The following is a 10,000-nucleotide window of genomic DNA, read 5'->3' as shown; positions in this document are numbered from 1 at the left end:
TTTCTCATTCCCAGGATTTCCTGCAAAAAGTTCCTCATATCCTGTTGTAGTCCCCGCGTCTGTAATCTTCTTCAACAGGTTCTTTGTGTCATCAAGTCCTTCAGCTCCACTATGTGTTGAAGCATGACAATGCTGTGGTTGCTATAGCGTCTATAGAGGCATCTCATACTCTTAATTTTCTACTTCCATGTTTTACGAAAACAGCAATCCTAGTGTTGCTGGTAGATGGTCTCAGCCACAGAGATGGTCTCAGCCACAGAGATGGTCTCAGCCACAGAGATGGTCTCAGCCACAGAGATGGTCTCAGCCACAACAACATCTCTCTTGTTGCTTCTATGAAGTGTTGCTCTAAGAAGTGTTTGTCTGCCACGTCTAAACCGTGCGGGGGGGGGGCCTTATATATCCAGTCTGTTTCTCTGTGGTTGAAGTCCCCCAATATTAGGATTTAAGCTCTTCTTCCCTCCTTGCTTCTGTGGCTGCCTTTCCCACCACCTTTAGACAATTCTCACTGCATCTGCTGTAACCTTTCCTGGACCTTCTAGTGTTTAGTGGGGGATTATACATCACTGCTTCCACTATATTCACAGTTGCTATACCTACTATACACTCTTCTTGGTCAGCTCCCTCTGGTATTTTTAGCTCGTCAAAGGTACAGTGTAGTTGTGACGATAGAGCTACACCACCTCTCCTTCTGTTCACCCGATCTCTCCTTACAGCTTGATTCCCCCATTGGGAAGATTTAATTTCCTGTAATGCTTGTCAGTTTCATTTCCGTTATCACAATCACGTGTGGTTGTATTTCTGCCACTTTTTCATTTATCTCTCTTTCTTCATTATCAATTCCATCTGCATTTGTGTACATTACTCTTATGCTACACAAAACAATTGGGCTGCTTTGGTTTTGTCCAAGGAGTATATTTGTTCATGTGGCTACATTTCCGTATCTGATACGGGGGAGCGGGATATGGTGAACCAGTCACTCTTTCCTATTTGTTTGTGTAGATGCCTCATTAGGCTTGGCAGCCCTGATATCTTCCTCTGTTGCATTGTTAAGCTAGTCTGTTTCACTATCTCCCTGTGTTATGCTCTCTGTTGCTAGATTTGCTTCGTCCTGTGTCCTGTTTGTGTCATTTTCTGGTCGCCTGGCATTTCTCATTTGTTTTTCTTCTCTGATACTCCTTGCTGCCCCCTTTTCCTCCTTAGACATATCCTGTCTAATAAACACTGCATGGTACTTTTCCTCATTTCCTAAATATCTCTTCTCTGCCACTATATACTAAACTGGGTTGTTGTTCAAAAAATAGCTTCACTGGTCGGTTTCTTCCTCTCTGAAACTTACCTAGGTTGCAGAAGTGCTCCAGTTCCCTTTTTCGCATTTCAGTCCTAAATTTTGTGTAGACGTTCTGTTATTTCCCTCCATTCTATCTCTCTCCCTATATGCCATGTGTCCTCTTCAGGCTCTGGTGGGTTGCATATCTCTCTCTCTCTCTCTCTCTCTCTCTCTCTCTCTCTCTCTCTCTCTCTCTCTCTCTCCCTCTCTCTCTCTCTCTCTCTCTCTCTCTCTCTCTCTCTCTCTCTCTCTCTCTCTCTCTCTCTCTCTCTCTCTCTCTCTCTCTCTCTCTCTCTCTCTCTCTCTCCGACTCCTGTCTTGTACATTTCATCTCTTGGGCAGTTTGTACAGTCTCTGACACCGTGTCCTTAATTATTATCTTCCCTCTGAACCCTATGCTGCCTCATCTAAGGTTTTGTGCGGTCCTACTCCAAAAATCCTAGTTACTTGCTCTATTTAATTCTTTCCTCTGTTAACGTACTTCCTTTGTTGCATTCCCTTCCTCTTCCATCGTTTCTATTCTATTCTATTCTGTAAGCTTTTCACACTTGCCTCCCTTTTTCAATTCATTTCCTTTAGTTCTTCTACTTGGTACAAGGCTGGAATGCAGAGTTCCTCACTCCTCTCGAGTTTTACATTTAGGTCTTCAGTAATCTCCTCTTTTTTGTGTTCAATCACTTGTAATTCTTGAAGCTGGTTTACCAGAGAAGCTTCCTCCTCTTTAAGTGCCTGTTTGTTTCTTCTTGTCCTTCTCTCCTCCTCCACCTATTCCTACATTTTTTGACTGGCTCTCACTAGTTCATCCATGCTTTCCCGGTGTTCTAGTATGCTAATGGCCCTCCCATGCTCGTCATCCATTTGTTCCTGTAATGCCATCAATCTCTCCCACATGGATAGGTTTATACCCCATTTGGCTTCTCCATATCTTACCTATTCACCCCTCGTAGATGTCCTTATGGAAGCCCAGCAACACAGCAGGTACACCCGCTGAGTATATGGCTTGCAATAGTTGGGTAACGACTCGCTCTTCCACGACACTGATAGGTGTTGCGGTGACTCTAGGTCAACGCTATTGATGGGGTCAGGTGGTCAGGTGGTGAGTATGTCCTCTTGCCCGACTGGTGAAGGAGTCAGTGATCAGGTCAACCAGCCTCTCTCTCTCTCTCTCTCTCTCTCTCTCTCTCTCTCTCTCTCTCTCTCTCTCTCTCTCTCTCTCTCTCTCTCTCTCTCTCTCTCTCTCTCTCTCTCTCTCTCTCTCAATACATTATTTCTGCTTTGTTTCTTTGACTTGTTATGGTTTCTGTCAGTTTGCCAGATATTCGTTCACTCGTAAACACTTCTTTTGTTCACTTCGATATTGCCTGTAGGAAGTGAGGGGGAGGGCCAAGGAGAAAGGGAGAGGGCCAGAGAGATGTAAAAGGGGAGAGGGGGAGAAAGAGGGAGAATTGGAGTAAGGGAGCATAATATAGGTAAAGATGAAAGGTCACAGAGAGGGAGGGAATGATATAAAGAGAGAGAGTGAGAGGTATCGTGAAGATAATGCTCGAGAACAGTCATAAACAGACATAAAGAACAAGAGAAAGAGACAGTGAGACAGATAAAACAAGAGACAGTGAAACACAGAGAACGGATGTGAAAGGAGACAGACGTAAGGAGAGACAGACAAACGTAAAGTGAGAAAGAGAGAGAGAGAGACATTCGGAGAATTTCGCCAACTGGATTTAAATTTTCTACCACCAGCCGCCCGAAGAATTAAGAGTCGGCGCCCAATACATTAACGTCCTCCCCCCTCCCTCTCTCCCTCTCCCTCTCTCTCTCTCTCTCCCTACCTCTCCCTCTCCTCCTCCATCTCCCCCACCCTCTTCCCCATTCTTCTCCCTCCCCTCCTTTCCCCCTCTACCTTTCCAGGTCCCCCCCCACCCTCCCAGTAACCCCACGCCTCCCCCTTATCCTCTATTGAGTGCCATGACGAAGGAGGTGGTGAGGAATAGAGGAAAGAAGCAGTGCCATCTGTTGGGGAGAGGACACAACAGCTGACTTGGAGATATGGAGGGAGACAAGAAGGAAGAAAAGGAGACAAGGAGGAAGAAAAGAAGACGAAGGTTAGGAGGGAGAAAGGGAAGGACACGAAGGAAGGAAGGAAGGAAGGAGAGATACGAAAGGAGAGGAAGGGAGGAGACGAGAGATAAGGAGTAGCGGAGGAAGGTGGGAAGGGGGATAAGGAGGAGGCAGGGAGGGAGAGGACGTGAGATAAAGAGGTATAAGGAGTAATTAGACGAGGGATAAAGAGGAAGGGAGGGAGGGAGGGGACGAGGGATAAGGAGAGAGAGGAGGAGGAGGAGATTGAGAAGGTGAAAAAGTTGAGCATCAGAGTGCGTGTCAGGAGAGAATTTTGAGCATCAACATCTGGAGGCTGGCCCAAGTACTTGCCGGTGATGGAGGGAGGGAGAGAGATAGAGAGAGAGAGAGAGAGAGAGAGAGAGAGAGAGAGAGAGAGAGAGAGAGAGAGAGAGAGAGAGAGAGAGAGAGAGAGAGAGAGAGAGAGACCTGACGTAGCTACTGGTTTGTGTTAATTTGATCTTCTCTCTGAGAAGCGACCTCTTAGCTGTTTAGTGGCGCCATCTGCAGGGATATAACCAATTAGACAGCTGGCTGCTCAGAGAACCCCAGCTGGTCAAGGTAGGCAGCCAGATGGGTCCTGCCGACCCCAGCTGGTCAAGGTAGGCAGCCAGATGGGTCCTGCCGACCCCAGCTGGTCAAGGTAGGCAGCCAGATGGCCCCTACCGACCCCAGCTGGTCAAGGAAGGCAGCCAGATGGCCCCTACCGACCCCAGCTAGTCAACATAGGCAGCCAGATGGGTCCTGCCGACCCCAGCAGGTCAAGATAGGCGGCCAAATGGGTCCTGCCGACCCCAGCTGGTCAAGGTAGGCAGCCAGATGGGTCCTGCCGACCCCAGCTGGTCAAGGTAGGCAGCCAGATGGGTCCTGCCGACGTCAGTTGCAGCTGAGGACGCCGTCAGCTAACAGCCATCACAGGAAAAACTGAACAGCTTCCACAGGAACAGCAAAAACCGTTTTCTAAAGGAAGGTCCAATAAAAGGAAGAGAGGGAGGAGTAGGATAACGAAAATGAGTAGAGGGGGAGGAGGGAAAGGAAGAGAAGATGAAGGTGGGAAAAAAAGGGAAAGGAGAGGGAAAATGAGAAAGGTCAAGTGAAGGATAATGAGAGGGAGGGTGAAGGATGAGATGGAGAAAACAGAAGGAAGAGGAAGAGAAAGAGAAAATTAAGAAGATGAGAAAGAAGAAGTAACAGGAGGAGAAAGAGTAGACAGGGGGAGGAAGAGGTGGCGAGAGGAAAAAGGGAAAGTGGGTAGGTAGGTCGGAGGAGAAAGAATAAGGGGCGAAAAAATAGATAAAAAATGACAATAGTATCAGGAGAAGAACGAGGAGAGAGGAGGAAAAGGGAAATAAGGAGAGAAGAGGGAAAGAAACACAGATTAAAACAGGGTTTTTTCACATTAGGGAGCGTGGTAGAAGCCATGATTTGGGGAAGCTGGATAGCAATCCCAGTGTTTAATTTCTCTCTCTCTCTCTCTCTCTCTCTCTCTCTCTCTCTCTCTCTCTCTCTCTCTCTCTCTCTCTCTCTCTCTCTCTCTCTCTCTCTCTCTCTCTCTCTCTCTCTCTCCCCCTGTACGTGTTACCGCTGCTGCTCTTGTCTTGGCGGACGTCAACGCGCGCGAACCATACAAGATGTCTTTCTTCCTTATGAGGCGTACGCATGTGGCATTGTGGGGACCTCCCCCACTGCCACTGTGGGGGCCACAGCACCTGACATCCAAAGGGGAAGTTTGGGTAGTGTGGCGATAGTTGCCATATGTAACGGAGTCAATTGTAACAATAATATTAGCCCATCACACAAATTAATGTTTATATATTTCCGAACAATGAATATTTAGTACAAGGGATTGTGGATTGCTTCGTAAGGGCTGGACGTGTATTTCCTGTTTAATGTTTACTGTACGTGTTTGAGTGCGCGTGCGTGCTTGCGTGCGTGTGTGTGTGTGTATTTACTATTTGTGTCTGTAGGATCAATCTGTTAGCTCTTGGACCCCGCTTTTTTTTATAAACGTCGGTTGTCTAACGTACCGATTCCCTACCAGTTTAACGCAATTATATCTAGCTGGTACTTTCTTTGTCTCAGTCTGGAGTCCATTCACCTGCTATCCTCCTCATGATAGCCAGAGTCCCCTCCAGAGCGGTTACTTTTCCTTGTGATGATATCAATGATAAAACATGTTACCCTCAGAGTGTGTCAATAACATCACATGTTACCCTCAGAGTGTGATTTTTATAAAAAAAAAAAAACATCGTCAGAGGAAGTCTATCTTCTGACCAGACTGGCGTGTAGCAATATATATCTTTATCGGAATATGTTTTCGCCAAACGTCGCCTTTTGGAGCATATCTTTCGCCAAAATGATTTCGCTACGGCATCTTCCGCGAATAATATAGTTCTGAGCGTCAAACTAATATGTTGTATGAGGTTTAGTTTTTCCCCAGAAATTATGTCCATATATGTTGGGTTTGTTGGCGAAATTAGGTGAGGAAACATCTGCTCCCGCCAGATGTACAGGCCAGGTGTATAGGCCAGGTGTACAGGACAGGTGTACAGGCCAGGTATACAGGACAGGTGTACTGGCCAGGTGTACAGGCCAGGTGTACAGGCCAGTGTTGCTTCTCCAGCCCCTCTGCCCCCTCCCCCTCCTGTTCCTACCCCTCCTTGCCCCCCCCTTCCCCCCGAAAATCTAGACATGTTCTCAACATTGTCTCTAATTTGTCTTCTCCCTCCTGCTCTGTCTCCTCTTCCTTTTCCCCCTTCCCTTTCCTCCTCCTCCTTCCTCCCTTTCCCCTCACCCTTTCCCCTTGGTAAACTATAGGCGTGTTTTTCACCCCAGCTTCCTCCCTTTGGTCGTTAAGAGCGATATCCACTTTAATATAACGGCCATTAAGGCCCCTACGGCCTGCTTCTCCACTGGTGAATGACACGGCTGCTAACATCTCCTTCCTTTTGTTATCTTGCCCCGCCCCCCCCCCTTTATGTTATCTTTCCCTCCCTCGCTTTATTCACTCTCTCCTCTCCTGCTATCCTTCCCCTCTCACCCGTTCCAATTGTGTTTGCCATCACCCTCCTGTTACTCCATCACACTTCCTCCATCATTAGATTTCTTTTCCTTCTATTTCTCCTTTCTCTTCCTTCGCTGTTATTATCCATCCATTCCCTTCTTCCAGTCTTCCTTAGCTCTGTCATCATCATCTTCCCTTCCTCTCTCTCTCATCTCTCACTTCTCTTCTCCCTTCTGTTCTGTCCCTCTTTCTCCTCCTCCTCATTTCTCTGTTCTCGACCTCTCTTCCTTCGGCTCCTTCCCTTTGCCTTTCCCGCCAGGGGCCTCTTCCATCGTCCCCTCCTCCATCACACCAACGCCTCGCCCTTCATAAATGGCGCTATAAACACCAACCGTTAATTTGAGCGCCAAATTTGAATGTGTCTTGCCGTCTTAATTGGTTGTTTAATATTATAATATAATGTCTTTCATATTTATATTATAATTATTAGCAGTGGCTGAGACTGTTGGCACGAGCGAGGGTTACCGTTATTCCGTTTGCGGTTCTGTTTATGTTAAGCCTCGGAGCTAGGGCAACGGCTACTGTTTTAAGAAGCAGTTGGCGGAGCCAGGGACCAGATTCATGAAGCAGTTACGCAAGAATTTACGAACGTGTACATCTTTTCTCAATCTTTAACGGCTTTGGTTACATTAATTAAACAGTTTACGAGCATGAAACCTACCCAATCAACTGTTGTTATTGTTATAAATAGCCTCCTGGTGCTTCGGAGCTCATTAACCGTTTAATAAATGTAAACAGAGCCGCCAAAGATTGAGAAAAGATGGACAGGTTCGTAAGTGCTTGCGTAGCTGCTTCCTGAATCTGGCCCCAGGTGCCTTGTTGACGAGTTGGGATATGAGAACAGGTCAGGAGTAAGTCCCTGTCGTGGCTGGATCGTGAACATGGCGTAGACTGTGTGTGTGTGTTGGTGCTGTCGTCTTGTAGGCACCTGACCGGGGACGCGTAGTTAAGGTACTGTTTAATAAAGGTTTTCCAGCAGAACGCCATGTTGAGGTTTTTGTGTGTGTTGGGTCGTGAAGGCAAGCTGCCTTTCTGGGGTGCAAGTCTAGGAAAGGAATGACAGTTTTTGCACTGCAGCGTGAGAGGTAACATTGATTTTGGAACCGACATAGGTTTGGAACCGACATGGGAACCGACATAGGATCGTGCCTTAATGGTAGTAGTGAGGGTGGTGACCGGTTTGGGGCCATATTCACGAAAGCACTTACGCAAGTACTTACGAACCTGTACATCTTTTCTCAATCTTTGGCGGCATTGTTTCCAATTATTAAACAGTTAATGAGCTCCGAAGCACCAGGAGGCTGTTTATAACAATAACAACAGTTGAATGGGAAGTTTTCATGCTTGTAAACTGTTTAATAAATGTAACCAAAGCCGTCAAAGATTGAGGAAAGATGTACACGTTCGTAAGTGTTTGCGTAAGTGCTTTCGTGAATCTGGCCCCTGGCCATCAATGCCGGCCGTGTTCACACGGCTCCAGTGGGAGGGAGCTGGGTGATGAGTTCAGTGGAGTGAAGGTCCTTGTTAACAACGGACTGTCTACCAGTCACCTTCACCAGGAAGGTGAGTGAGCATGAGGGCCAGGGATGAGGAGGTCCACGCTACATAACCTCTCCCACCTGTGAACCTCTGTACCAGGAACCTCATTTACAGGAGTCGTGAGGTCCTGTAAGACCAAGCAAGAGTGAGAGCAAGAGTCCTGGTAAGTGACCCTTACCAACACTGAACACAAGGTATAGTTTCCCAGACTTTGTCCTACACTACACCCACTCTCACTATACCCACTCTCACTATACACTCTCTCACTACACCCACTCACTACACCCACCAAGAGGCGAGACAGTCGCTAATACCATGACCCAACCATCTAGCACACTATACACTCTCTCGGGAATAATTCTCATGAAGTATCCTCTATCTCCACCTGATTGAAGGAGCAATATTGCTTCTATCTTCCTCATTGCTGACGAAGATGGAAGCAATATCCTCCTCCTCCTCATCCTCAGTCACATCTACACTAGCCTTGAACTACATTCTCATTGGCTGCTTCATCATCCGATTTCTGAATTCTGATTGGCTAATGCTTGTATTTAAGTGAAGTCATTTCTTCTGAAAAATGATTGCATATAGCTTTTCCTTAACGTTGATTGGTTCTTCCTTTCTACTTCACTGAATGGTAATTGGCTAATACATTTTCTTAACGCTGATTGGTTCCTTAGATCTCTCTTTCCTGAGAATTAGTGGCTGGGACATTTCTTTCCCAGCGACCGGCTGTCCGCGGCCCCCGACACTTCATCCTGATTAGCCCATAGGCTCTTGACTCTTCTAGTCAGACATTATTTTATTCCAAAAAAAATAACTATTTTGCGCTAATAATAATAATAAAACGAGGCTTTTTTTGTATATTTATTTATTGCCTTGTGGTATCACCGACACTGTGATACTAAGACAGCACTAAGGTGTGTGTTCTTTCCTCCTTCTTCACCTGTCTACCGTCCAACACAAGCATGTTTGGGCTTAAACACCGGGCCGCCTCTGTTTTGTTTAAGCATCATATAATTAATTAAGCGCCTCTCTGTCTGTAAAAGGTAGCACAAGTTTGTTTAACTCGGGGATTTAATTAACTCAGACTTACGCATATTATTCGCAGACTCGCCACACATATATACAAAGCAAATTACCTTAAATAGTTTCCTGAATACAGACTGATGTTGCTATTTTTTTCAATCGTTATTTGACTGTTCTTTTCTCTTGATAATCCAGAAGAATCCAGCAAGCGTTTTCGTAGGTATTATTGTTCGTCCTGAGACCTTCTTAGATCCTGGTGGCACCATTGGTTAAGACGAAGAATCAACCGACAATTAAGTTCTAAGTTGTCGTTCTAAGTTCTAAGGTAGTTCTAAGGGTTGAATGGCAGCATAGCGTCGAGTAGGTCATGATGCCATGCTGGTATTCCTGCAGAATCCGGCAGACGTTTGACATGTCCGAGGAGGGCGAAGGGTGTGTATATATATATTTTAGTTGTCAGTTTGTCCGTCGTGTTTACTGGTGGCGCTGGTGTCGCTAACCCGGTTTGTAGCGGCTTATTGCATAGAGCGGCCCGTCTGTCTTCATCCTCTACCTTGGTCTCTCCCTGCTCTCTCTCTCACGTCCCTCACTCTCCTCGCTCTCACTCTCCCTCACACTGTTTTCACTCTCCCTCACACTGTTCTCACTCTCCCTCACACTGTTTTCACTCTCCCTTGCACTGATCTCAACCTCCTTCACACCGCTCTCGCTGTCATTCACTCTCCCTCTCCCCCTCACACTTCTCTCACTTCCCTCATCTTACTCTCATTCTCCCTCATTTGGAACTTGATTAAGAGAATAATTCACAATCGCAAAAGAATGCCAGGAAAAAAGAAGTACACCAAAGTCAAGAGATAAGCTGAGAGGCAAATTTAAGAGGACTTGAGAGCAAATGCTTAGTAATTAAAGCGAACTTGGGG

The sequence above is a fragment of the Procambarus clarkii genome, chromosome 1 (assembly GCF_040958095.1).
Source record: "Procambarus clarkii isolate CNS0578487 chromosome 1, FALCON_Pclarkii_2.0, whole genome shotgun sequence".
Classification (NCBI taxonomy): domain Eukaryota; kingdom Metazoa; phylum Arthropoda; class Malacostraca; order Decapoda; family Cambaridae; genus Procambarus; species Procambarus clarkii.
Note: the sequence above shows the minus strand (reverse complement) of the source record.